We start from the raw sequence: 27,246 nt of genomic DNA, 5'->3' as shown, positions 1-27,246 counted from the left end.
GCCTGTTTTTTTTTTGGGGGGGGGGGGAAGGTATGGGCCTGGTGTGGAGGGGAGGTATGGGCCTGGTGTGGGAGGGGAAAGGTATGGGCCTGGTGTGGAGGGGGGGAAAGGTATGGGCCTGATGTGGAGGGGGGGAAAGATATGGGCCTTGGGGGGGAAGGTATGGGCCTGGTGGTTGGGGGGAGAAAGGTATGGGCCTGGTGGTGGTGGGGGGGAGATCGGTATGGGCCTGGTGGTGGGGGGGAGTAAGGTATGGGCCTGGTGGTGGTGGGGGGGAGAAAGGTATGGGCCTGGTGGTGGTGGGGGGGAGAAAGGTATGGGCCTGGTGGTGGTGGGGGGAGAAAGGTATGGACCTGGTGGTGGTGGGGGGGAGAAAGGTATGGACCTGGTGGTGGTGGGGGGGAGAAAGGTATGGGCCTGGTGGTGATGGGGGGGAGAAAGGTATGGGCCTGGTGGGTGGGGGGGAGAAAGGTCTGGGCATGGGGGAGGGAAGGTATGGGCCTGGGGGTGAGGGAAATGTATGGGCCTGGGGGGAGGAAAAGTATTGGACTGGGGGGGGGGGTAAGGCATAGCCTGGGGGAGGGGTAACATATGGGCCCGGGGTGAAGGTATGTGTTGAGGAGTATAAGGGGTATAGGACTAGTAGCCAGGGGGAGATTACCTTGAGAGCTGGAGCCTTCAGAGGAACCTTCAGATGGCCCGCAGGGGGCATTGGAGGGGCTTATGATGGCCCACAGGGAGGCTCTGCTGGGGACCTTGGTGCTACGAGCAGCCCACAGAGGATGCAGATAGGTCTTGGGAGGGACAGAGGGTGCTAGAAGTTGAATGGGGGTTGTGGGAAACACACACACACAGATGCTGTATAAGTAACAGAACAGCTAGGAAGGTTTAAACACATTTTTTCCCAGCTGTGCAGTTGCATATATCAGCTAGATCCCGCCCTTGAGGAAGGCCCTGATTGGTTTTCCTAAGCAGGCAACAATTAAGCTAGAGTGTCAGCATTTTTTTTTACTAATACGTGGACCGGCAGGGGACCCTGACTTACTGGGCCCGGGACAACAGTCCCGGCTGTACCCTCGTCGGCAGGCCAGGAGGTGAGCACTGCATTGCAAAGCTCTCCCCTTAAAAATCTGTTATTTTAACCTTATATGAACCTAGGGTCCTTGTTGCATGGTACATGCAACCACATGTTCTTTGGATAAGGCTTATTTATTTGAGCCTTAAAACATACAGCACACCAAAAACAAATAGCTTCTCATCAGCAAACAGAAGAAAATAGCTTCTTCTTCAGCAGACAAAACAAAATAGCTTCTTTTTAGCAGACAGAACAAAATAGCTTATCTTTAGTATGCAGGAGACAGACAGTTCATCACACATGTACTTTGCACCACAGACCTTACAGCAGTAATCTCTGCAGCACTTTCAGTCCTATCTCCTCACCAGCTCTCCTGCATGTGTGTACAGCCTGGGGTTTTAACACCTTGATTATGCAGCTGGGGTCAGACTAATTAAGCAGCCCTTCTCAACTTAACCTCGTCACTGCTGCACTGCAAGCCTAAACATAGGTTTTCCAGGCATATGGCTGGTGCCATTCATTCACCCTGTCACAGTCCTAGAGAGCTGAAGTGCCTTGTCCAAACCTCCAGGAAATATACAATTGCCTAGATATTTAATGTGATGGTAGGGGTAGCCAGCCTCACATAATAAATGTGAAGCCCAGATGGCTGCCCAATACCATGTGCACTGGCCACCTCTGTGAGGCTCATTTGACTTGGATATAATGTTTTGTGTAACCCCTTCAAGAAAGAGCTAATCACAGTGTGATGTCTGGAAGGGAAAACTGTATGTTTTGGGGACGATGGATTGTATAGTAAATAAAGAGCACTTTTATTCCCCATGTTAGAAGGTAGCATGTTCCCCATGCAGTTAGTCAGCAAGCCAGGAATGTAATTTATGTTATTAGCATTTCTCTGTATGCAGACCCAGTAATTCCCTTAGCTGGGCTGTCTGCAGAGAAATGCTCGGTTGTGACAAAGACTGGGAGTGGATTTAGTACCTAAACAATGGCGAGTGGAGAAGGGCTGTGATTCAGGTCTGAGGAACTGGTTCTTGGTGGTGCAGAGCCTTTGTTTCCCCTAGACGCTGAGGCACCTACCCAGCAGGGGGTATGGGGCTGGCTAAGGGAACCATTGCTGGGTTTCAGTCCGGTAGGCATGATTCCCATTGGCCAGTTCGAAATTCCCCACTCGCCCACAGTTCCCTCCCGAGGGACTGTCCAGAGTGCAAAAGCCGGGCCCCTCCTCCAATTGGCTGCGGCGTCATGATCCAGCAGCCTCTGCTCCATCTTAAGTCTAGCAACCGAGGGCTATGTAAGGAGCGCAGCTGATCAGGGAACCAGAACAGTCTTGGAGTTTGGACAGAGACGATGACATCACGACTGGCGGGCTATTCAAAGGTGCTATTAGAGGAATAGCACTGAGAAGCAGGGCAAGCCTACCTAAGCAGGCCCCTGCAGGCCCCTGCACCTCGTTGAGGCTAGATTCTTTCCCCGAAGTCCCCAGTTGGTGAGTGTTGCATTGTGATTGTGTATTTTGTATGTTTTCTGGCTTGCCAGAATAAACTTTCATTTATTCACTTATTGTTTATTCACCACTGTTTGGTGATGGTGATCCCGGTGGTTTCAGTGTTAAAAGTTCTGGTCCCCCGTGACATTTATTATTTTTCCATGCCATCTCATGACGATGATACCACAGCTTTCTATTGAGCGTCAGAGTAAGACTGTCCCAGTTGCCATATTGTTCCTTCTAGACAAGAATTCTAGTAAGGGGATTTAAAAATGAAATATTAAAAGGTACTATGTATTACGCGTTGCTTGGAGTGCAATTGTCCCACTCCAGGGGACCACTTGTTTCCAATAAGGTAAAAAAAATCTTTACATGTGAAGAAAACGAGAAGCAAGGATTGCTGATTAAGTGATTGATTTTTTTTTTATAAAACTTAACTGAAATACATAACATTTCTAGAAGGCTCAACCTGGACAAGTATATGTGAGCCAGCAACATCTGACAGATACAGAAATAGACGGTTTTAAAAATGTAGCGTTACATAGTAGATGAGGCTGAAAAAAGATACATGTCCCTAAATCTTAATGGATGTCCCTGTGTTGTTTGCACTGTCCTTGGGATGAACAGTACTCTTGAAAGCTCCTTGTATTGTCCCTGAATATATTTGTATATAGTTATCATATCCCCTCTTAGACACCTCTTTTCTAATATAATCAAATCTAATTTAACTAGCGTTTCCTCATAAATCAGACCTTCCATCCCCTTTATTAATTTGTTGGCTATTCTCTGTATTTTTTCCAGTTTTATAATATAATTTAGAGAGTGGTGCCCAAAACTGTACTCCATATTCAAGGTGTCATCTTACTAAGGATTGATACAGTGTTAAAATGATGCTTTCTTCCCTTCCATCCATATCCCGTTTTCTGCAAGATAATATATTATTTGCTCTGCAGCTACTGCCTGACATTGAGCACTATTGCTAAACTGTAACGCCTGTATGCCCGCAGACCTGGCCAGTCCCCAGTACTGAGGTGGGTAAGGGTATAACACGCACCCACAGCAGTGAGGGCGTGCCCGGAGTGTGGTAATGCGTTGCCGGGCCTGGTAAGAAAGGGTTAACGTATACTTGCAGAGTCCGGGGTGCCAAAGATCGGATAGTAATGTCCGTGTGCCAGAGTTCAAGGATCGGAGAGAGCAGCGTAGTGATGTCCGTAAGCCAGTGTTCAAGGGTTGGAGAAAGCAGCGTAGTGAAGTCCGTAAACCAAGGTTCAAGGGCAGGAGAAAGCAGAGTAGTCAAATCCAAAGCAGTACACAAGTTCAAGCCAAGGGAATCCAATCAGGGGCAGGGACAGGAACCAGCGCTGAAACAGACAAGGGAGCTAGGCATAGACACTGCACACACAGGAGCTACAGGAAAGCTATGCAGAGCAAGGAATGAGAGGACAGAGTGGGGTTATAAAGGAAGGAGAACCAATAGGGGAGAGAGGAGGAGCAGAGGCTTGAGTGAGAGTTTGCAGGGATAGGCCAGAGAAAGCAGGGGAGGAGACAGGGAAATAATCAAGGGAGGTGGCTTGTAAGCCACGGGGGCGGAGCTAGAGTTAAGGGACGGCAGATAACTGGAGCAGGTGCGCGCACCCTCTGTAAGAGTACTATGCGCGTGCACCGCGCGTGTCACAGAGCGCGAGGGACGCACCGCAGCGGCGGCGCTCCGCAGCGAAGGCGAGATGGAAGGAGAGGCGGAGGAGCAAGGTAATGTGGAGGCTGGGGGAATAGAGGCACGCCGAGGGACGCGGGTGCCGCGGAGGGGAGCGAGTGACCGGGAACGCGCATGCACATTGCGGGAGCCGCGCACGTGACCCGAACGCGTGTCAGGGTATGCCAACCGCGCCGCAGAGGAACGGCCGCGAGGAAAGGAAGGGAGAGAGTGAGGCCGCAGGGAAGAGGGAGGGCTAGAAGTTGTGGGAACAGAGGTGACGGGGGCACGCTGGGGAGCGTGAGTCCCCCGATCCGTTACATAAACCTGTTGTCTACAAGCAATCCTAAATCCTTCTCCATCAAGGATTGATCTAATTTTGTCCCATTTAATTTGTAAGTATCCTGTTTATTCTGGCTTCCCAAATGGATTACCTTACATGGATCTGTATTCAACCTCATCTGCCATTTACCTGCCTAAGTTTCCAGTCTACCCAAGTCCTTCTGAAGAGAAATTACTTCTTGCTCTGATTTCACTATCTTACTTACACAAGTAGCAGCCATTATTTTTCCCGCTGGTGCGTTGTAGCAACACACACCCAATTTGCCAGCAGGAGCAGACATCATTGGAAACAAATTAACTGCATGCTAAAAAGAGGCGGGGATAATGTGTTATTACATCTGTTGGCACATGTGATATCGTCTGCTACTGTACATCTGTAATTTAGTCTCATCAGCAAAGATGGAGACTTTGCTTTCTATGCCAACCTTAAGGACATTAATAAACAAGTTGAAAAACAGGGGTCCCAGTACCGATCCCTAATCCCTGAGTACAGCTCCTCTAAAACAGGGGCGCGCAAACTTTTTTTCCGGCGCCCCCCCTGCCTTACCTTCTCTGTTGGCTGCCCCCCTCCTTACCTCGTGTGGCGTCAAATTACGTCACATGACCAGCGGCGTCAGTTGACGTCACATTAACATAGCAACCGTGATGTCACATGACCCGCGGCGTCATTGTGTTGCCATGGTCACACGTGCTGAAGCCAGCAGAATCTCGGTAAGTAGAGGTTGCAGAGTCCTCTTGCGGTCCCCCGGCATTTCATTTAAATGCCTGAGGGGAGAGCGCGGGACCTCTGCAACCGCCCGCGCCCCCCTGGGGGTCGAGCCCAACAGTTTGCGCATCGGTGCTCTAAAGGATTGCCTTTCCTCTCTCTTTATATTCTAATAGAGATTCAATAAAACACGTTTTCTGACACACACAAGTAAAAACAAGGTGAAGCACAGCAAATAAAGCAAACTCAGAGAGAAAGTAATATAAGAAAGTGAGCATGTGACCGAGTTAGTACTTATAATCTTGAAAAGGATAAGGACAGTGGGTCATATTTACTAAGCAGTGTTCTGCCATAAGGCACCTTTGATGCTGGAATACATTACAGCCTAATCAAATAAAACAGCTGTAAGGTGTCTTCCCGCACGAAAAGGTGTCTCATGGCAGAATACAGCTTATTAGATATGCTTCTCTATCCCAGAAGAGGGTACAGTGCTTTGTACAGGTATGAGCACTCAGTGAGAAGTTGAGCTCACAACTAGGTACAGTATACTGTGACAGTGGTGCTAGCCGTCAGCCAATTTAGCTCACACTACTAGAGCTGTCCTGAATAACAGGTTGTGTGGATTCAACTTCTGATCCTGTTGGGACTGACACTACAGTATACCCCATTCCTAAAGTGCCGTAGACTTGTCAATCCAATAACACTTTGTGTGTTGTGGGAACGAAGTGCATTTTGTAGCATTTTTGTAGCATTTTATTTATTGTAAAATAAAGTATTTCAATGTAGTATGTGTCTGACAAATGGCACAGTGAATATTTTTGTTCCCACTCTGTTATACCGTAGTCACCTTCATATAGCACCAAAATGAGTGCATATACCTGTAGTATAGAAGCTCCCTCCCCCTGGCTTCCTTTAAAAGCAAATCACTTCAACTTCCTTTTTGACAGTTTAATGTTCCTTGTGGAGCACACCTGAGATAATTGTGAGATACGCTAATAGCTGGATTAGCTACAGTACATGTGTCAGTAGTAAGCATGTTTAGCTCACACTGCTAGACCTGTGGCCTAGAACCTTGGTGTGTGCTAGTCCTGTTGCGTTTGACACCATTCTAGTAATTAGGTTAGTACCATATGCTTATTATCAACTCTATATAGTTAGTATGCAAATCCTTTTAGGAAGTGTGAGATGGGACGCCTCTAAATATACTTTGCATATTTCCCAGCCAGGTACCTCAGATGTGCTTTTTTTCAGTACAGTACATGCATGTCTCATTAATTTATTCTCTGTTTCTCTCTCTCATCTGGTTTCCATCCTCTACACTCCATTGAGAAAGCACTGACAAAAGTGGCCAATTACCTACTTTACAGCTTAGTATAAGGGTCACTTCTCCTTACTGATTCTACTTGATCTCTCTGCCACCTTTGATACTTGATTACCCCCTTCTCCTGAACACTCACCACTTCATGACACAGCCTTCTCCTGGTTCACATCCTACCAATCCAATATTTTGGTGCTTCTGGAGGTGGCAGGGAGTAGCGTAAATAGGTGGTGGAGCAGGACCGCTTCTAGAATGCCAGGCCCATCAGCAGCAGATTTCCCTTGGGGCCCCAACCAAGTCCAGCTGTACACTCTAGGTCAGTCTGACAAGGCATCACTGTCAGTCTTCCCCTGTTTCTACATCAACAAAAAAATCAAGTGTGGAGATTATTTATTGCCATTGAGGATGAGGGTGCATATGGTTATATGGCATTAACTTTATAATCTGCGGAGGGTAGTGGCACAAACATCAGCCCAGTTGTATGACAGAGAAACACTCAATTGCTGGTAGTCAATTGGGTGCCTCAGGGGGCTTTAGGGGTGGGGGAAGTAATGGTGATGTATTGATGATGGATGTGCTGCATTGGTAGACTAAGCCAGAGGTGCACACACTTCTCACATTGCGCCCCCGGCCTACTATCACCCCCCTTACCAAGTCTAAAGCGTCAAATGATGACAATGGGTCATGTGACATCATGCCACGTGACATCTTGGCGTCATTTGACACTGCGTTGCCCAAGCAAACTGAGTCACGGTAAGTGAAGTTGCAGAGGCCTTGCATGGTCCCCTGGCATTTAATTTAATGCTTTGGGGAAGAGTGCAAGGTGTCTGCAACCACCGCACCCCCCCATAAAAATCTGGGCTTGTGCACCCCTGGATTAAGGTATAATGATGATTATGATAAGGCTGTGGAGAGGACTACAGCATGAGGTGAACTAGTCATCAACACCAAATGCATGGGAAGAAGAGGCCTTCTGGCACTAGACAACTTTTCAAACAAATTACTGTATGCCTAGTCCACTGCAGCAATACACACAGGTGTGCAAATAACTTTAGTCAGCCCTGAAGCCTCTGTCTTTGTCAGAGTTACGGCGCATCAAACTATGTATTAAAATATCTTAGGGGAGCATTAATAGAACACATTACGATCAATTCGATGATTTCTGCCGCATCTTACACAAGAACCCGGCGACTATTAGTGCGATGCTTTCTCGTTTTTGTATTTATGTAGCGCAAGCAATGTATGCAGCGATTTACTAACGTACAGTACAAGGTAAATAAATTACACACAAAGGGCATTAGTGCACCGGGAAAATGGCAACATAAGGCAAAGAGAAACCCTGAAGAGCTTACAATCTAAGTGATACCTTGGGTGGCTTACCCACACAGTACGAGTAAAAGTCTGTCCTTGTGTACATGGGAAAATGTCAGTGTGTGTGATTGTGTCTAGTATATCTATATGTGAATGTCTGTATGTACGTGTTCATATGTGTGTGTGTGGAAGTGTGTATCACCATATGTATATTGTTTGGTTGTTTTTTTAAGGATTTTTTTTTCACAATAATTGTTTAAAACCAAACAGCAGTTGCCACAGAAGATTTAGAATATTACTAATTTATCCCTATATTTGTAAAAATAAATAAATACATACGGTAAGAAACCATTCAAATTTCTAATTCAAATATACATCAAAATAGCCGATTCATTAAAAGGGCTAATGCTGCCGGGGGGGGGGGGGATATTTTTCATAGGGAAATTAATCAGATATAATTCATTATTAAACACGCATAATGAATATATGTTACTGGTGCTGCTGCGTGGCGCGCACAGAAGGGGGCAGTGCTGGGCTGCGGCTCAATCTCTGTATTTATGTCTGTGGGAGGGGAGGATCAAACTGACCAGTGACACTGTGAGCACAGGGAATTCTGGGACATGTGGTCCTGCTGCGCTAAGAGCTGTATAGCATTTTATTAAAAGCAGAACTACAACTCCCAGAATGCTGAGAAGAAAGAAGATCATGTGATAAACACCTGCCAATCAGTGCAGAGAATGAGAACGAGGCTGCTTAGTGCTGCTTGTGGTTAATGTTGGGGGTCTCCCCGGCAGCAGCTGCGCGCGGTAAGGAGAGGAGCTGCTTCCTATTATGGGGTCTGGGCAGGAAACTCCCCCGGATTGTGTGTTTGTTTCATTCCCGAGGAAAATGAAGATAAAAATGCTCTGTATTGCAGGGGAAGATAAGAACTGACAATAGTCCATCAAATGGTAAACACATAAGCTCGGCCCAACTTTCAAAAATACATGGGAAAAGCGAGGGAAATGGGCTCGCGAGGTGTAAAATGGGGCTTGCCACATTGCCATTAGTAAAAGTTGCGCCCTAAATAAAAATGTTCATGGTAGATGATGGGGTATGGTCAGCTCCTTGCTTTTGTCCCGGGCCCCAAGATTTCTGTTGGCGGCCGTGAAAACAATTGCACACCATTCAACCATTTAAAATCTGCATCAATAAGTGTTTTACAGTAGGGAAATGGTACCCCATAGGCCGAGGGATGGGAGAAATGCTGTGGGAGAGATCTGGGGTAATACTGTGCAAGGGAGAGAGGAGGAGTAATACTCTGCACAATATCTGAGGTGCCGTGTCAGCAGTCGAAACTTGCCCTTTAGAAAGCAGGCGTGGTTTTTTTTGTTAAATCAAGTGCTCCATTCTGTAGATATGGGTTTGAAATATTAAGTGTCCGGGAGGTTAAAATGGATCTTTCCCCATAGCCCAGGACCGTCTAAAGGTTACCATATTAACCGCAGAAGCTAGATATTAGGTGATTTTAACAGAGTAAAAGGAGGGGGACATAATCGGAGAGCAAGATACTAACCATATATGATTAACGTTCATGAACGTTATACATCATACTGTATTTGCTTATACTATTCCTCTAAAGTTTAGTTTAGAGTCTAAACATCTACAATTTGATTATAATATGCTTACCCCTACAAGGCTACAATCTAAGAAAAAAATAGCAGTTTAAACTTTGATTCGTATATCTGTTGAGTGGAGATAACCGAATTAAACACATTCAGTGACACAAACAGGTACGACCCTATCAAATCTGCTCTAATGAGATTATGTTCACAATAGCTTATTGACACAGGTGTTTGAGGACTTTAATAATATAACCTTGTGTCTGTCCTACAAGGACTCTTTAAAGTGAATAATTACAGGACTTTAGCTGTAGGAATACCTCCTGCCTTTAGCAGGTTTAGCATTTCATATGTTTATTTTTTGGTCGGGGGGGGGGGGTGTTTTGGGGATGTTATGAACTATAAATCTTTAATATTTGTCAGTTGCTACTCCCCTTTCTGTCCTGTTTTTCAGATACCCAAAAGGTTAAAAAAAAAAAAAAGTGGGTGTTAGAAGAACAGAAGAAGTTTTACAAGGACTTTGTGGTGAATTTCCACTGGGTAAGTTCATTTTTTTTTTTTTTTTTGGTGTGAATTGTAGTTCTCAGTCCTATGGGAGAATAAAGTTGACGAATAGTTAGAATTTCCAAGCTACAGGTGTTGTAATTGTACTTTTTGTAGCTTTGTGTTCGAGTTAAATCTTCAGGATAGATGCCCAAGTCCAAATGAGCAAAAAAAATTTTTTTTAGTCTGATGTCCAGGTATAGGAAACTCAGACGTTGAACAGAATTTTGCACATTTTTATTCAACTTCCTAGAGAAAATCGGTTAGTTAATATAAAAAATCAGTATAAGTTTAATGCGCTCTATATTCAAGATAGGAATAAAATGTGTGTTCACAGTGCAAACTGAATGAAGTGAATAATAAAGTGATTGTACGGTTTTAAATAATACCAGCCCTGCTGAGTGATGTTGTGCACTCCTCTGTTGATCCAGGGTCTCATAGGTTAAACCGCCATCACAGATACATGTAGAAAGAAACGCAGAAATGGTGCAATAACGTTTTATCTATAAGCAACAAACACAACGGGAATATGTTAAACTCACACTCTCCCCCAAGGTAGCGTGCAGGGAGTGACTTGGGGCGCACTCCAACCCTAACTCTGCTCTCGTCAGCAACTGGTACTTTCTTCCTGCCTGGTCATCCACACAGTTTCTCCCATCTACTTCTCTCACCATCAGGCGCTCCAGAAACCTCTGACGTCAGCGCTGGATTGTAGAGGGGTTGGTATGGTGGCCTCCAAGGTCCAAAATGCCCAACTAGTTTAGCCAAATCAGCAGGCTTCTTCTGTGGTTAGAAGTTGGCGAAACTGGTGAGAGATGCAGACGGGCGAAACTCTGTGTGGATGACCAGGCAGGAAGAAAGTACCAGCTGCTGACGAGAGTGGAGTTAGGGTTGGAGTGCGCCCCAAGTCACTCCCTGCACGCTACCTTGGTGTTTGTTGCTCCCCTTTGTGTTTGTTGCTTGGAGATAAAACGTTATTGCACCAGCATTTCTGTATGTGTTTCTTCCTACATGTATCTGTGATGGCGGTTTAACCTATGTGACCCTGGATCAACGGAGGAGTGCACAACATCACTCGGCAGGGCTGGTATTATTTAAAACCATGCAATCACTTTATTATTCACTTTATTATTCACTTCTCTCTCCCCCCCCCCCTTTTCTCTCCCCCCCCCCCTTTTCTCTCCCCCCCCCTTTTTCTCTCCCCCCCCCCCTTTCTCTCCCCCCCCCCCCTTTTCTCTCCCCCCCCCCTTTTCTCTCCCCCCCCCCTTTTTCTCTCCCCCCCCCCTTTTTCTCTCCCCCCCCTCTTTTCTCTCCCCCCCCCTTTTCTCCCCCCCCCCTTTTCTCCCCCCCCCCTTTTCTCCCCCCCCCCTTTTCTCCCCCCCCCTTTTCTCCCCCCCCCCCTTTTCTCCCCCCCCCCCCTTTTCTCTCCCCCCCCCCCCTTTTCTCTCCCCCCCCCCCTTTTCTCTCCCCCCCCCCCCTTTTCTCTCCCCCCCCTTTTCTCTCCCCCCCCTTTCTTCCTTCCCTCCCCCCTCCCTTTCTTCCTTCCCTCCCCCCTCCCTTTCTTCCCTCCCTTTCTTCCCTCCCCCCTCCCTTTCTTCCCTCCCCCTCCCTTTCTTCCCTCCCCCCTCCCTTTCTTCCCTCCCCCCTCCCTTTCTTCCCTCCCCCCTCCCTTTCTTCCCTCCCCCCTCCCTTTCTTCCCTCCCCCCTCCCTTCCTTCCCTCCCCCCTCCCTTCCCCATCCCCTTCCTTCCCCCCCCCCTTTCTTCCTTCCCCCCCTTTCTTTCTTCCTCCCCCCCCCCTTTCTTCCTCCCCCCCCCGCTTTCTTCCTTCCCCCCCCCCCGCTTTCTTCCTTCCCCCCCCCCGCTTTCTTCCTTCCCCCCCCCCGCTTTCTTCCTTCCCCCCCCGCTTTCTTCCTTCCCCCCCCCCCCGCTTTCTTCCTTCCCCCCCCCGCTTTCTTCCTTCCCCCCCCCGCTTTCTTCCTTCCCCCCCCCCCCCGCTTTCTTCCTTCCCCCCCTTTCTTCCTCCGCCTCCCCCTTTCTTCCTTCCTTCCCCCTTTCTTTCCCCTTTCCCTCCCCCTTTATTCCCCTTTCCCTCCCCCTTTATTTTCCTCCCCCTTTATTCCCCTCCCCCTTTTCCTCCCCCTTTTCCTCTCCCTTTCCCTCCCCCTTTCCCTCCTCCTTTCTTTCCCCCTTTCAGTAATTGGTTAAGTTGCCAGTAGTTCAGGAAAGATTTGGCTCGGGGGTTCCCTAAATGGCAGTTGGTGTAACAGAAGAGGCCCAAAGATGCAAAGTTCTGAGGGGAAGATCATGTGACCAGGCAGTAACTAGATACAATTGGTGCACTGCTAGAGAGGGCGGGACTCAAAAAGGGGTGTGCCAGAGCCTGTTTCAGAAGAGGAAGGGGATGTAACTTTGTAAATGTTTGCGATAGAAACAATACTTGTTACATTATAATACATTAAAAATGTCATTCAGAGTTGTTGGGTTTTTTTTTTTAAATAAATGCTACAAGTAGTTTCTCAGTACAGAACTGATTAAAAACACATGTAGGATATTGCTTGATCTGCAGCTTTAAGGTCCACTCCTTGTAATTTACATTGTAAGCTCTTTGTGAGCATTCATTGCAGACATGTAAATACTTGAGTATATTTTTATACACCAATTTTACATTCAAGTTTCTAAGATGAATGCTAGAAACATTGATTTTGTTAGTAATAACGTGTCAGAGAATATATTATGTGCTTGGAGATACTTTCTGTATAAAAAGTTCATCCTTTCCATCAAACAGAAATAATGCTCCATTCATATCAACAGTGCCAGCCTGAACATGGAGCCTGAATTTGGACCAAAGAAGGAGAACGGAGAGTTGTACGTAAGGAATCTTCCGGACACTCAGGGACATCCTGTACATCCCAGCTCCAGTAAGTAATGAATACAATCTCTGAGGAAATATACAGTTAGACTGAAGTACATCATATGTAGAACAAAATGTACTGCAGTATATGTATATATACACACGATAGGAACTATACACAATGGAGTTTACAGTTACACATTTTGTAACTTATAATACTGGAAGGCTGCAGCACATTGAGATTCATTGCAGATTTACTGCCTTTTCTGGATCAATGTAAATTTGTGCTTCAATTGCTTTTGCTGTGACAAACACCAGGTGATGAAGGAGGAATGGATATGGTTAGGTCAATGTTCTGTGTAATACTAGTTGATGCGCCTTGATAAAGCGCCTTGGCGGTTCTTTTTTGCGCACCCCTTTTGTTTTTTGCAAAAATGAAGAGCAGAGAGGGTGACTTAGATAAAAAAAATATATATATATTTATCTAAGTCAGCATCTCTGCTCTTCATTTTTGGTGGTGCACACATCTCTCATATTTTTTTTCTTCACAATTACTGGTTGAGAAGGGTTAGGACCCTGTGACACAGCTGGTTCAGTGTTGAATCTAACAGTACATATGATGTGTAAGGTCAATCTCACCCACACAGTGATATTAGACGGCGTTTTCACACAACATGGAAGTATTAATGAATCAGTGATATATCGGTGAACTAGTACAATTTTGGTGAATGATTCTCAAAAACCTCTGGTGAGGTCTTGTTTCTCAAAGTCGTCTACTTCAAACAAGTCTCCAAAATCCAGAAGGAGCAGGATCACCCACAAAAAGAGAATATATAGTGTACACTGTTTCAGGAAAATTGTAGGGAGTATCTTGATTAAATCTTGGCTCGTATGTCAGCCCACTTGTGTAGATAAACAGCCTTCTGCAACTGTGGCATAAAACTTCTTTTATAGATGAGGTGTAGATGTTCCTGCCGAATAAGAACGAAAAACACACGTTGGTAGAATAGCATGTACTTCAGGTACTCACACTCTGTACATGTATAATAAGCAGTTAAATGGAGGGGGACGCTGTGCCAAAGTCACCGGTGGGCAGTTCCAGAGCTCCGGCTGCAGTCCTCTGTTGGTAGGGGAAAACTCCATCTGCTGCTCTCGTCGCGGGTTTCCTTGGTGTCTGACGTCACTGCGGGTCACGATTGTCACTTCCGGTATCGCCGAGGAGCCTGCCACAAGTGCGCTGTCAGGCTAAGCACCGGACTGACAGCGCACTCGTAGCAGGCTCCCTGGTGATACCGGAAGTGACGTCAGACGCAAGGAAACGCACGAGAAGAGCAGCAGACAGAGTTTTCCCCTGCCAACAGAGGACTGCATCCGGAGCCCTGGAACTGCCCATCGGTGACTTTGGCACAGCGTCTGTCTCCTTTATCTTTCTGATTCTGAGGGATCATCTACACATCTATATAAGAGGAAAAGTTTATGCCACAGTTGGAGAAGGCTGTTTATTTATCTACACATTGTAAGTGGGCTGACATATGAGCCAAGATTTAATCAAGATATTCCCTATAAACTTCTGAAACAGTGTACACTATATATTCTCTTTTTTGGGTGATCCAGCTCCTTTTGGATTTTGTGGAGGAGGGCACTAGTTCAGAATGATTAGTAATGTACATCATTCACCCTGTATCACTAAATAAATTCCATCACCGATAAAATAGTGAGAGCTTCCTGACTTCTGAAAAAATGTGTGCGCAAATATTTAAATAACTTTGCTTACATAGATGTACAGTTCCTTTGATGGAAATTGTATTGTATGTCTTTATTTATATAGCGCCATTAATGTACATAGCGCTTCACAGTAGTAATACATGTGGTAATCGAATAAATAACAGATAATATAAATAACAGATCATGGGAATAAGTGCTTTAGACATAAACATAACATTAACGAAGAGGAGTCCCTGCCCCGAGGAGCTTACAATCTAATTGGTAGGTGAACGTATAGAGACAGTAGGAGGGAGTTCTGGTAGGCCATGGTTTAAAAATAATGTATCCTGATTTTGTAACTTTTTTTTTTTGTTTTATGTTTTTTTCCTTCCCTTCTGACCGTGTATTTCTTTTTAGCAGATTGTGTTTATGTGACTGGAAACAAGCAAAAAGAATCACAGGAAGAGAACATTCTCCAACATGCACAGGAAAACTGCATGAATACAAGGAAACAGAGAGACTCTACTGGAAACTCACCAGAGGAATCTACTTCATGTGCAGGGCAAAATATTGCAGCTGCTAATATGCATAGTTCAGACAAAAGTATAGTGACCAAGTATATATGTGATAATAGACATTGTGACACATCCGTGCAAGAAAATACCTCCCAATGCATTGAAAGTAGCAAAACCAATTGGGACGAATCAGAATCTACAATTCAACCCACACTCCACAAGGGACAGAAACAGTTTGCATGTGCAGAATGTGGCAAAAGTTTTAGTTACAGATCATATCTTGTTATACACCAGAGAACGCACACAGGGGAGAGACCTTATGTATGTTCTGAATGTGGGAAAAGCTTTACTCGTAGTACCCACCTTGTTGTACATCAGAGAAAACACAGAGGAGAGATGCCATTTCCATGTTCCGAATGTGAAAAAAGCTTTACTAGCAGTGCAGCGCTTGTTACACATTTGTCTACCCACGATGGTGGAGGACTGGATACATATAGATATGCATGTAATGAATGTGGGAAAAGTTTTTCATCTAGTTCAAGTCGTCTTAAGCATCATAGGACCCACATTGGAGAGAAGTCACAGCACAGGAATCACAATGGTGAGAAGTCACACTTATGTAATGAATGTGGGAAACGATTCACTAGCAGAGACTCCCTTACTGTACACATGAGAATCCATACAGGAGAGAACTTATACAGGTGCACCGATTGTGGTAAAGACTTTACTAGCAGAGCCTTGCTTGTTATACACGAAAGGACCCACACTGGAGAAAAACCTTTTGTTTGTACGGAATGTAAGAAAGGCTTTAATACCAAAGGCTCTCTCACTATACACAAAAGAATGCACACAGGAGAGAAGCCATATACATGCACTGAATGTAAGAGAACCTACACTAGCAGCTCCGCCCTTGTTATACACAGGAGAACCCACACAGGAGAGAGGCCGTATACATGTAATGAATGTGGGAAAGGCTTTACTGAGTGCTCAAGTCTTATGAAACACCAGGTAGCTCATACAGGAGAGAGGCCGTATGCCTGCACTGCATGTGGGAAAAGGTTTATTCATATATCAAATCTTCGAGTGCACGAGAGAACACACACAGGAGAGAGGCCGTATGCATGCTCTGATTGTGGGAAAAGTTTTATTCGAAAGGACCATCTTGATACACACCGGAAAATTCATACAAGAATCAGGCCAAATGTATGCTCTGAGTGAAGCTAAGTAGACTTGGGAGGTCTTCAACTAAATCTTTGATAGACTCATGTGGTCAATAAGTTACTACAACCTACAACACATCTCACAGTTAAATGAAAGAAACAAGAAGTTGACGTAAGGCAGTAACTAATAGAAAGTTCAAATAAATGTTAACCTTTCATTTTGTAGTGATCACATACTGTAGGAAAAATATCTTGTATCAAGATATTGTGAATGTTTATAGATTGTTATATTCACATACAGCATGAAGTCTGATATACTTTGGCTATTTCCATCTTGTTTTAACTCTTCTTGTGTAACATGATTTGGTGCATAGATTGAGATTAGGGGAATTGTAGTGCTTAGATATAATTGCATGTATCTAATTTTGTGTCCATGTCTGTGTGACTAGGTATGTCACAAGGCACCACTTATGCAATATCCATATGGAAATCCATCCAGTAAATCGGAACTGGAGCTGGCTGAGACAGATGTGCTAAATTCCACTGATTAGGATCAAGAGCCTTAATTAGGGAGTGGGTTGGAGCCAGTCTAGTTGTTCCCTTTCGGAAAGTTGTTGCTGCCAGTCTCATAGCTGAGCCGCTGTCTCTTTTATAGAGAATAGTAGCTGAAGGGGGAGGAGGGAATGCTTCGCTCAAACTATAGAAAGTGGAGTGTAACACTTACTAAGATAAAATGAGGTGCCACCTGAGGATTAAAAGGCAAGTAGCTCGAGAAATGGTGGCCAGAGAGGGATTCTCTTGCATGGTGCACACAATATGGTGTTCACTCCTCTCTAATCCTGAACTTGGCATTGTACCTCGACCACTCTCCAACCCTGATCTCGGCAAAAGTACCTTCTACGCTCCGGATATCTCATTCGTTGAACTCGGCAAGTATAAAGACTACTCTGATCTCTACATCCTTGACCCAGCTGTCAAGGCAAACCTACGCTCCGGACGTGGCCCCTGTGCCTGTGGCTTGTGTTTGTTACTACTCCCATCTCAGTACCGGGGTCTCGTCTTGTTTGTGATGAGCACAATGTGACAGTATGCTCAGCCCCACAAACATAGACCCCGCTGAGGTGGGAGATGTGGTGACATCACATGCCGCCATGTTCTCTAAACTGGAGAAATATCTTGAGCAGTCTGACCGTCGCCTAAACTCCCTACAGAAAGACCTCCAGACCCTCTTTATACAAGTGCAACAATCCAGCACACCCACCTTCCCTAATCCACAACCCACACCACTGTCTTGCCTCACACCGTCTGAACCACGACTCCCCACACCTAACCGGTACTCCGGGACCCTTTAGAATGTTGCGGCTTTATACTTTAGTTCCTAGGGTATAGGAAACTTGCTATACTTAAGACAGCAGTTCATGTGACTATATAATCATCTGATTATTGTAGTCTTCAAATCTTTAAGCCAGTTACCCCTTATTGCTCTCCTCTTTTATCCAATTCGTTGCACCATTTATTTTAATATTTTTTTGAAATAGAGATTAATTTTAATATTTACATTTGCAACTACTGATAATTGAGTGCTAATTAGAACTGAGTTCTTTTCTCTCTTGGTATGTTTCCAAAACAGACGAAGCAAGGGCTGGGGCGCACTATCAAGAGGGAAGTAGTTAAAGTTTAAATGAGTTAAAACTGGCTGACATTGTACAGTTAAAATGTTTATAAGTTGAGTTAAAAGTTAGTGTTACTATATTATATTAAAAATAAAAGACATTTTGCAAAACAAACATGGTATAGAACAGAAAGAGATACCTGTACAATAACCCGCTGTATTATCCATGTAAGAAATGTATTCTATGTATAAGTCTGTAAAATTTCCAATAAAAAGATTTTACAAAATAAAAAAAGGCAGTTGGAAGTAGGTCAGACGAGACAGTATCGGAGAGAAAGACACAGCTAGGGACAGAGTGAAAATAGAGAAGGAAATAGGAAAATATGGGATTTTAATAAAGTATAATACAGAAAGAGACGGATAGAGAAGTATCCTATAAATATGTCACAGGGGACCAGTACTTTTAACACCTTTTACCTTCCGGGATAATTTCACAAGGCAGGACAACATTGTTGAATAAATTGGGTTTATTTGGGCAAGCCCGCAGACATACAAAAATGCACCAAACAAGGGAATACATACCAACTGGGGACCTGGGGGGAGACACTCGCCTCAACTAGATACAGGGCGCCCGCTTCAGGAAAGCTTACCCTGTCCGCTCCACGTCCAGAACATACGGTACTCTTTTTGGGAGAGCCACCGCGCTCTACCCCCTGGTTTCAGCTCTGACCATTTCTCAGAACTTGGACGCGAGAACTTGGTCCCAGCGCGTATCCTCCACTTGGCCGGGCTGCTCCGGCACCTCTAGGCCGAGCATTCGCCGGTCGCGTCACTGGACTAAGCCTGGTGCAAGTAAAATCATCCCTCAGAGCTTGGATGCATTCTCAAAACTTAGAACTTGGCCGCCACAGCAGGACTTGTCCTCAGCCAGGCCAGGCTTCTCCGGCACCTCCGCTTGCACAGCATACAACAGGAAAAACGCTCCAAACACCCGTGGAAGCCCAATCACCTGCACGGTCTGTGGAGAAGCTTCTGGCCCTATCGCCAGCCTGGGCTCTTATTTATAGTATTTTGTGTTAGGATTCCTCCAATCAGAGCTAATTGTTGTAGCAAAATGGATACGTAAACTGATGAGTCACACTTCCTTTGCAGCAAACAACTCTATATGGTAAACGTGACAGAGAGAGCTCTGTTAACGCAAAGCACGTTGTTGCACACTTAAGCTGATGAGTGATACTTTCCCATACACTCACACTTCCTTTGTAGTAAACAACTCTTTATATGGTAAACATGTGACAGAGAGAGAGAGCTCTGCTAATTCGGAGCAAAGTACTTTTGAAAATCCTGCTAGCGCTTCACCGGACCAAGCCCTAGGATGTTCTGGTTCCCCTATTCAGGCAATCCCCTTAAATAGACCTCGCTGTCCTATGTTAAACATGGAAGAGGGACTTGTGACCAATCAGAGCATGGGATTGTACACAGCAGCCAATCACGAACCGGAGGCTCGTCTGGCTGTAACCAATCAAAGGAGGGGTGTGCTTAGGTTTAGGTTGCCGACAAAGTGGGAAATATGAACTGGCCAATGAAAATCGTGCCTACGAGCTCCGTTTTGGCTACGGCTTTCCCAGGCCAGCCCATTACTGCCCACAGGGTAAACTCAACAGAGTCTGGCTACAACAAAAGGTCTCACCCGCAGATCTGTTCCTCCGCCCATCCCCACCTGCCAGATGGCCCGACACCTAGCCCATCCATCCCTTTGATCCGCCATTACTATGCAGGCACCTCGGCTAATCTTATTACCGGAGCTGCCCTCATAGCAATGTATTACACATACAAATACTTTGAATTACAAAACGAGAACTTGGGCTCTAAAACTTGGAGTCTACAACTTAGTTTTAAAACAGGCTCCTGCACTGCGTTTTAAAACGTGGTTGTAGAACTTGCTGGCAGGGCCATGATTTTACAGTGTTACATTAGCACTCCAACACACACTGCCTTTATACACAGACGCGTACCGGCAAAATATGCACTATTTGTGGGTACAATTACAGTTCTACCGGGGAAACTGGTCAGCAACCCTTTTTGCCCCCCAACATTCACCATAATAAACACCATCCCAAGTTCTACATGTCTTACATGCCAGTTCCTAGCAGGGGAAAAAAACACACATTTTACCCAGCTTATGAGCTCATATAGGCGACAAGGGAACCATGGTTTACAGGGGACCCAGATAAAACACTTTACCGGCCCTATGGGCTTACATAGACAGCCCATTATACACGGTTTTTAGGGGCAGCCAGCCGGGCTTCACCTTTATTATGAAGGTCCGGCTACCCCTACCGTCACATAATACAATATACATAATGGAATATAAATAATGGTATACATATAATTCAATATAAAAAAAATGGATTATAAATAATGGAATGCAAGGGGTCTGTAAGTAGCCAATTTGTAAGTGTCATGGAGTAAAACTGGAGTTGCTGTTAGTCACTGTGACCGTAGGGGCAGCAGTGCCCAGCATAATAAAGGTTAAGCCTGTCCGTTGCGCCTTACAGTCAAGATGGGTACACAGTTACTGGTTCCGCCCTATCTCTCGTCTCCCCTTTGCCTGCAAGCTATTTGAGCGACTTGTATACAACTGCCTCTCCATACTAATTCTCCTGGATCTCTCTGCTGCCTTCAACAATATCTATCACCCCTTCTCCTAAATATTCTTCACTGCATTGGCCTCTGTTACGCAACCTTCTCCTGGCTCATGTACTACTTATCCAAACCTTCAGCGTTTCCTTCTCTGGTGTCTCCTCCTCTTCACTCCATCTTTCTATTGGGGTCCACAAGGCTCTGTCGTTGGCCCTCTGCTCTTCTCACTCTTTTCTTTGTGAACTAATACAATCTTTTGGATTTTAGTGTCATCTTTATGCTGATGACACCCACATCGATCTCTTGTCCCCTGACCTCTCCCCCTCTCTCCTGTCCTGTGTCTCCAACTTTCTGTCTGCAGTCTCCTCCTCTGGATGGGCAATTTTTTGTGCGGATATGGATCAGCCTCAGATTTGTCAGTGTGAGGATTTGCCATTCCGGCGGTTCTGTCCCCTTAACCCTCACCTGTCCATCAGGCTCCAGAAGCGATCCAAGTGGGCATCCCAGTGGCGGTTCTCATGCACGGCGCAAGGGCTGTGCGCGGTCTCTTTCGGTCCTCAGGTCCCCAGCAGTGACGCGCGGCGCATGCGTGGTACGCATTCTCTCCAGCGTTCTGTGGCCTCCCTCTCCGCTCTGCGACAGAGGTACGCGGCGCAGCGGCCACACACACTCCTCCCCCCTCATCTCGGGTCCCGCCTCCGGTCTCCACCCTCGCACTGACGCGGGTGTCGTGACGCGTGCGAGTGGCGCGCAGCCGGATCACCAATGTGATGCGCGGTTTACGCGCGGGGCATGCACGCTCTCCAGAGGTACCACCTCCACTCCTAATCGGCTGCACAAAAGGACGCACCACGCACCTCCACTTCCTGGTTGCCTCCCATTGGAGGGAGGTCCTATTTATACCTTGTCTGAACTCTCATTCATTGCCGAGCATAACTCCGGTTTGTGATGCTGAACCTCACTACTCCTGCCTGTCTGCCTTACCTTGCTGCCTGACCTTGTCTTGTTCCTGGATCTCATGATACACTCCTGCACTGACCCTGGCTTTGGATATGACGACTCTACTCTCTCCTACACTGATCCTGGCTTTGGCTCTACGACTACTCTGCTCTCTCCAATCCTGAATCCTGGCTACGTATCCCAACGATCCGCTACTCTACACTCCTAAATCCGGCAAGTACCACGTTTATGCTGTCCTCTATTATCCTGATCCGGCCTGCAAGACTATCCTACACTCTAGACGCGCCCTCGCGGTTGTTGTCGGCGTTCTATACCAATCCCTACCTCAGCCCCGCGGTGGCGCTTCGTTTGTGGTGAGCTGCGCGTTACATTATGCTCGGCCAAACAAACTCCGACCCCGCTGAGGGGTATTTGGTGTATTTCGAAATAACAACTGGCTTTGAAATTGTTACTAAATTGCCTTTGGCAACTGTACGTTGAATTTCTTCTGTGCCCGCAGTATACACTGTTGAACACATGGATACAATTCTTTTATCTTTCCATTGCAGGGCCATGATTTTATTATCCTTCTGATATGCAATGACCATGTGCACTTTTATTGTTTTGCTCTTCATTTCCTGTGGCAAACCTTTGCAGTTGGTCATAACAGTGCCAGTGGTGTGAATACGAAGGTGCAATAGTTCTTCGCAAAGTTGAGGTCCTGTGTAAAATCTGTCTGTAAACATATGATAACCTGTTCCTTGAGACACTGAAAGTAACATATCGCACAAAAGAAAGACAATTCTACTAGTAAATGGAAGGTCAGGGCGAACTAAACTCTCTGTAGGAGTTTTGCCGAAATAAGGAACAAATGCTACTAGGTAACCCGTTTCACTATCACATAAGCAATAAACTCGAAGTCCCCATGTGGTGGGCTTCTGTGGATTGTAACATTTCCACTGTACTCTGCCCTTGAATCCAACGGTGCTTTCATCTACTGCTATATTCACCCCAGGTATAAATAGTTCACTGCACTTTTTGTTTATGTTGTCTGCCACATTTTTTATTTTACTCCCCCTAGGTCTAACCATCATTGGCTGCTGCGGTGGTGGAGGGCACAAATGGAGCTTCCAGAAAATGTGTAAGAATCTATTTCTTGAAAACACATCAGTAAAGAAGGGCATGCGATTGAGCCAATTTTGGGAGAAAAACTTTCAACTCTGATTTTGAATTTAGAGCCATATTCACTATAACGCCCAGAAAGGCTTTTATTTCAATCAAATTCACCTCCTTCCTAGTATTCCAAATGGAATATTGAGGCAAAGGAGTACATTTTTGTATTTTCTCTATCGCGTATCTGTTTGTTTCGTTAACAATTTGATTCAGTAGCTGGTCAGTAAAAAACTGACTAAAAAAAAATCAATTTCCTTTTCACACGTACCATTTGGGATTTGAATTCCTGGGCTGGGAACAGTAAAACGGTGTCTTGGAAAATTAGGATCATTACTAAAGTACATTTTTCAATTATTTATTTTATTTTGCACATTTTCAGCAGGTAGGTCCTCAACATTTTTATTTTCATCCACAACATTTTCATTTGCATCACTGAAATTTTAATTTTCTGTGTCACTTGAATCTGAATTACTTGAGTTACCAGGGTTATAATCATCTTCATCACTAAAATCACATTCAGAATCACTGTTTTAATATACTGGCTAATTGTTCCTCAGAATAAAAACGTTGGGCGCGCCATTTTTTGTGCAATAGCGACATCTAGCGGTCACTAGGAAATCCGACATTGGACCACAAGCAGTAAAATATTTTGTTGGATATATTAGGACAAAGGGTTAATAGAACACATTACAATCATTGATGATTTTGTCACATAATTTCTGCCGCATCTTCCAAAAGAACCCAGCGCCTATTAGTCAATGTATGCAGCGATTTACTAAATTACAGTACAAGGTAAATAAATTACAAATAAAGGGGATCAGTGCACCAGGAAAATGACAACATAAGGCAAAGAGAGACCCTGAAGAGCTTACGATCTAAGGCTGCGTCCCCGCTGGTGCTGAGCACACGGTGCTTGCCGAGGTTGCTTGTTGCAATGTAAATTTGGACGTCCCCTCTCACGCAGCGCGCGCTTGTGCACGGGCACGTACGCTCAGTGCTTGGGGAGACAACAACATTTGACTTTGAAGTGCACACAAAACAGCGGGGGCGCAGCCTAAGTGGTATGTTGGGAGGCTTACCGACACAGTAGGAGCTAACGTGCAATATTACAAGTGTGTGTGTGTGTGTGTGTGTGTGTGTGTGTGTGTGTGTGTGTGTGTGTGTGTGTGTGTGTGTGTGTGTGTGTGTGTGTGTGTGTGTGTGTGTGTGTGTGTGTGTGTGTGTGTGTCACCATACATATATTGATTTTTTTTTTTTAAGGATTTAAAACAAATAAAAAATTGTTTAAAATCAAACAGCAGTTGTCACAGAAGATTTAGCATATTACTCATTTAAACCTATATTTGGAGGGAAAAAAGTCCATACAGTAAGAAACCTTTCAAATTTCTACTTCAAATATACATCAAAACAGCCAATTCATTAAAGGGCTAATGCTATGAGGGGTGGGGGATATTTTTCATAGGGACAATAATCAGATATAATTCATTATTAAACAAGCACAATGAATATATGTTGCTGCTGCTGCTGCCTTGCGCGCACAGAAGGGGGCAGTGCTGGGCTGCGGCTCAATCTCTGTATTTATGTCTGTGGGAGGATCAAACTGACCAGTGACACCGTGAGCACAGGGAATTCTGGGACATGTGGTTCTGCTGCACTAAGAGCTGTATAGCATTTTATTAAAAGCAGAACTACAACTCCCAGAATGCTGAGAAGAAAGAAGATCATGTGATAAACACCTGCCAATCAGTGCAGAGAATGAGAACGAAGCTCCTTAGTGCTACTTGTGGTTAATGTTGGGGTCTCCCCGGCAGCAGCTGCGCGCGGTAAGGCGAGGAACTGCTTCTTATTATGGGGTCTGGGCAGGAAACTCCCCCGGATTGTGTGTTTGTTTCTTTCCCGAGGAAAATGAAGATAAAAATGCTCTGTATTGCATCAAATGGTCAAAACAGGAGCTCTTTGTGTATGTATTGGGGGGAGGGGAGTGGGGGTCTTTGTGTATGTATGTGGAGTAGGGGGGTCTTTGTATGTATTGGGGGAGGGGAGTTGGGGTCTTTGTGTATACATTGAGGGGTGTGGGGGTCTGTATATGCATTGAGGGGGAGGGGAGTGGGGGGTCTGTATATGCATTGAGGGGTTGGGGAGTGGGGGTCTGTGTATGTATTGTGGGGGAGGGGAGTGGGGGTCTGTGTATGCATTGTGGGGGAGGGGAGTGGGGGTCTGTGTATGCATTGAGGGGTTGGGGAGTGGGAGTCTGTGTATGTATTGTGGGGGAGGGGAGTGGGAGTCTGTATGTATTGAGGGGGAGGGGAGTGGGGGGTCTGTATATGCATTGAGGGGTTGGGGAGTGGGAGTCTGTGTATGTATTGTGGGGGAGGGGAGTGGGAGTCTGTGTATGTATTGAGGGGGAGGGGAGTGGGGGGTCTGTATATGCATTGAGGGGTTGGGGAGTGGGGGTCTGTGTATGCATTGTGGGGGATCACCATTCTTTGCATTGTATTTTTTTATTAAGTGCTCCATTCTGTAGCTGTGGGTTTGAAATATTAAGTGTCCAGGAGGTTAAAATTGAGCTTTCCCCATAGCCTAGAACCGTCTAAAGGTTACCATGTTAACCTCAGAAGCTAGATATTAGGTGATTTTTAATTGTGATTTTAACAGAATAAAAGGAGGTGGACATAATCGGGGAGCAGGATACTAACCATATATGATTAACGTTCATGAATTTTATACAACATACTGTATTTGCTTATGCTATTCTTCTAAGCATCTACAATTAATATTGTAACCTTGTTGGTTTAAGCAGTTCAATGTGTTCAATGTGTATAGAAAGTGGGTGCTCCAAAGATGGTGACATTTTCACGCGATAACCTCCATCATTCAAATGTAGGACTCCTACCAGACTATAGTACGGAGTGGGTATAAAGTGATGTGTGGTCTGTGAGTGACCAGTCAAAATGCACAATAACTTCTCCTGAAGGAAACAATCAAAAATGCTGGATATCACCTTGATGTAACCTCATTGGAGGAAATCTAATATGTGCTGGTACTCATCCATAATAAATAATCATATTTAGGAATAACTGGAAAGATCTTACCCACTCCTTAAGTCTCGAAGAGTCCGAGATGGTGTGCAAAGCTGCTGGTGCAGAGATCCAATGGTGGAAAGGAGAAAGCAGCGCACTGGAATGAAGTGGTATAAAAATAAAATTCTATTTATTCAGCACAAATACAAAACATCACCCAAGAAGGTGAAAAAGTCCTCCTACGCGTTTCAGACATGAGTGTCCTTTTATCACCTGACTCCCTGGCAGTGTGCTGCTTTCTTCTTTTTTCTTGTTGGTTTAAGCATATTATAATCTAAGGAAAAATAGGAGTTTAAACTTTTTTTTTTTTTGATTCGTATATCTGTAGAATGGAGATAACCGAATTAGGCTGCGGTTACAGTGCCTGGCGAAGCAACGTCGCTCCAAAACAAATACATTGAATCCGTCGCATGTGCTTATAGTAGACGCGATGTCAGTTATTTGATTATTTTTTTTTTTAGACAGTCAGACAGTTTAGACAGTCAGCACGTGCCTGTCTCTAACCCAATCACAGAGCGCCTATTGCACTCTGCCCTCCCCCTTGGTGATGTCACTGGCCTTGTCGCCAGCGACGTCGCTCAAACTTGAATTGCAACTTTCGTTGACGTCATCTGTCGGCGGCACTATAAACGCGGCCTTAAACACATTAAGTGAAACAAACAGAATGGATGTACGACCCTATCAAAGTCTGCTCTAATGAGATTATGTTCACAATAGCTTGTGTTTGAGGACTTTACTAATATAAACTTGTGTCTATGTCCAACAAGGACCCTTTAAAGGTGAATAATTACAGGACATTTTTAGCTGTAGGAATACCTCCTGCCTTTAGTAGGTTTAGCACTTAATGTATTTTTTTTGGGGGGGGGGGGTGTTTTGGGTATATTATTAACTCTAAATCTTTAATATTCATCAGTTGCTTCTCCCCTTTCAGTCCTGTGTTTCAGATACCCACTTTTTTATTTAAACTTTCTGGGTGTTTGAAGAACGGAAGTTTTACAAGGACTTTGTGATGAATTTCCACTGGGTAAGTGCATTTTTTAGTGTGTGTTTAATCTGATGTCCAGGTATAGGAAACTCACTGACGTTGAACAGGATTTTGCACATTTGTATTCAACTTCCTAGAGTAAATCGTTTAGTTAATATAAAATAAAAAATCAGTACAAGTTTAATGCGCGTTATAGGGCTATCTCTGCATGCAGATAGAAAAGGTGGAGAGTAAACCCCAAATGTCCTGCGCTCTAACTGGTACAAATTCTTGTTTGTGTTGAAGGTATGCAGCCTCTATATATAGAAATGTAGGCAATGCTGTTGCAGATAAAAGGAATAAATGGATAAAGTCCAGAAGGGGGGGGGGGGGGAGGTATGGTTGCTATGAAGCCACGGTGGGGGGGCCGATTAGCAGAATATAGATAGAGGCAGGAGAAGAAGCCCTGATGGGAGCCATTCTCATGAACTCACGGCAGTCTATATCTGCTGCCCTTACCCGACCT

At 45.1% G+C, this 27,246-nt stretch overlaps 2 protein-coding genes across 2 annotated transcripts in view; one reads left to right on the top strand and one right to left on the bottom strand.

Moving 5' to 3' along the window:
- LOC142498864 (extracellular calcium-sensing receptor-like) overlaps positions 1 to 8,451 on the bottom strand; it is a 48,337-nt gene extending 39,886 nt beyond the window's left edge. Inside the window, exons 1-2 of the mRNA XM_075607475.1 lie at positions 8,274 to 8,451; positions 6,763 to 6,979 (exon numbers count right to left, since the gene is read on the bottom strand). The gene's annotated coding sequence lies outside the window, so the exon portion shown is untranslated. The remainder of the gene's footprint in view (positions 1 to 6,762; positions 6,980 to 8,273) is intronic.
- Positions 8,452 to 8,672: 221 nt separating this feature from the next.
- Positions 8,673 to 27,246, top strand: part of LOC142499930 (uncharacterized) — a 51,749-nt gene continuing 33,175 nt past the window's right edge. The window contains exons 1-2 of the mRNA XM_075609985.1: positions 8,673 to 8,884; positions 9,990 to 10,075. The gene's annotated coding sequence lies outside the window, so the exon portion shown is untranslated. The remainder of the gene's footprint in view (positions 8,885 to 9,989; positions 10,076 to 27,246) is intronic.

The sequence above is a fragment of the Ascaphus truei genome, chromosome 7 (genome assembly GCF_040206685.1).
Source record: "Ascaphus truei isolate aAscTru1 chromosome 7, aAscTru1.hap1, whole genome shotgun sequence".
In the NCBI taxonomy this organism is placed as follows: Eukaryota; Metazoa; Chordata; class Amphibia; order Anura; family Ascaphidae; genus Ascaphus; species Ascaphus truei.
The sequence above is the reverse complement of the archived record's forward strand: the minus strand, read 5'-3'. Positions and strand labels throughout refer to the sequence as shown.